This window comes from Cebus imitator, unplaced genomic scaffold (assembly GCF_001604975.1).
Source record: "Cebus imitator isolate Cc_AM_T3 unplaced genomic scaffold, Cebus_imitator-1.0 Scaffold61, whole genome shotgun sequence".
In the NCBI taxonomy this organism is placed as follows: Eukaryota; Metazoa; Chordata; class Mammalia; order Primates; family Cebidae; genus Cebus; species Cebus imitator.
In genome coordinates, this window is record NW_016107376.1 from 6634858 (window position 1) to 6637020 (window position 2163).

Here is a 2163-nt window from a genome sequence, read left to right on the forward strand (position 1 = left end):
ATGCCTGTAGTCCCAGCTACTGAGGAGGCTGAGGCAGGGGAATCACTTGAACCCGGGAGGTGGAGGTTGCAGTGAACCTAGACTGTGCCACTGCACTCCAGCTTGGGCAATAGAGTGAGTCTACTTCTCAAAAAGAAAAAAGAAATATAATCTCTGTTCCATAGAAATATAATGTGAGCCACAGCTGAATGTAAAATTTCTGACATAGGATCATCTAGATACCCATCAACAGTGGATTGGGTAAAGAAAATGTGATATATACACCATGGAATACCATGCAACCATCAAAAAGAACATGATCACATCCTTTGCAGCAACAAGGTTGCATCTGGAGGCCATTATCCTAAGCAAATTAACACAGAAAGAGAAAATCAAATACTGCATGTTCTCACTTATAAGTGGGAGCTGAACATTTCATACACATAAACATAAAGACAGGAACAAGGCCAGGCACAGTGGCTCATGCCTGTAATCCCAGCATTTTGGGATGCTGAGGTGGGCAGATCACAAGGTCAGGAGTTCGAGTCTAGCCTGACCAAAATGGGGAAACCCCATCTCTACTAAAAATACAAAAATTAGCCAGGCGTGGTGGCAAGTGCCTGTAATCCCAGCTACTTTGGAGGCTGAGGCATGAGAATTGCTTGATCCCAGGAGGTGGAGGTTGTAGTGAGCCAAGATTTTGCGCCACTGCACTCCAGCCTGGACAAGAGTGAGACTCTGTATCAAAAAAACAAACAAAAAAAAAGACAGGAACAGTAGATACTAGGGACTCCAAAAGGGGGAAAGGAGGGAGGAAGCAAGGAGACAATGGCTGAAAAACCACCCACTGGATGCTATGCTCAGTACCTGAGCTTAGGATCCATCGTACCCCAAACCTCAGCATCATGGAAATATACCAAACTTGAACATGTACATCCTGAATCTAAAATAAAAGTTGAAGACAGAGTTGAGGCTCTGTCTCAAAATAAATAAATTAGTGAATTAATTTTAAAAAATTTAAAAACATTGAGTTTTCTGGTCCTAGGGCCAGCAAGCAGCAGGGAGAATAGTGGTTTCTGTAGTGACGCCTGGCACTCCCGCAACGTTTAATGTTTTCAGGGTGTTTAGCTCTGTTAATTCCTGCCTTTTGCAGGGTATGGAGAAGGAAACATTAGCACAGAGCTGATGAGCTGTTCCTCCTCCCCTGCACCAGATCGCAGACTCTAGTTGGATCCTGACTCAGAGCATTGGGTTATGCTGCCTCCTACCGGCCAAAGTGGGGATATGCACAAGCCCCACAGGTCCTATCTGAGTTAATTACACAGACCATTTTTTTTTTTAATGAATGAGAGGCTTTTATGTCATCCAGGCTGGCCTCAAATGGATAGCCTCCCCTCCTCAAGCCCCAGGACAACTGGCCTGAGCCACCTCGGCTCCCAATACATAGACTCTTAAAGGGTGGGGAGGGGAATCTCGTTGAAATACGTCTGCAGTCCCCAGATTGGGAAACACCATTCTAAATCACTCAAGTGACAAAGTTCACACAGCAAGCAAGCCTCAAATTCTAAGAGGTGCTTTTCATGGGAGACCTTGCCAGGCACGGGTGTTCTCTTTGTTCTCAGGATTACATGCTTTGTGAATTCTCCGCCATAAACCTAGCAGTCATGGTGACCTTTGGTCAGTCACCTGCCTCCTTGGCTTTCAGTGCTGTTTATAACTCCATTCTTACGGAAACATACTCTTCCTCTAGGTTCTGTGAAACTGTACTTATTTCTTCCCTTTACCTTATATGAGTTTCTGTCTTTTCCCACCTAAAACGGGAGGATATCATTGCTGCGTCTCAACACTCTGTCCTTCACACTTCGTTCTTGTTGTTTTTTTTTTGAGACAGGATCTTGCTCTGTCACCCAGGCTGCAATGCAGTCAGTGGCACACGCCCAGCTCACTGCAACCTTGACCTCCTGGGATCAACTGATTCTCCCACCTCAGCCTTCCAATAGCTGTGACTGTCGCTGCACACCACTCTGTCCAGCTAATTTTAACTTTTTTTTTTTTTGGTAGAGATGTGGTTTTTCTATGTTGCCCAGAACTCCTGGATTCAAGTGATTCCCCGCCTCAGCCTCCCAAAATGTTGGAATTATAGGCATGAGCCATCAGGCCCAGTCTTAACATTCTTTCTTTCTT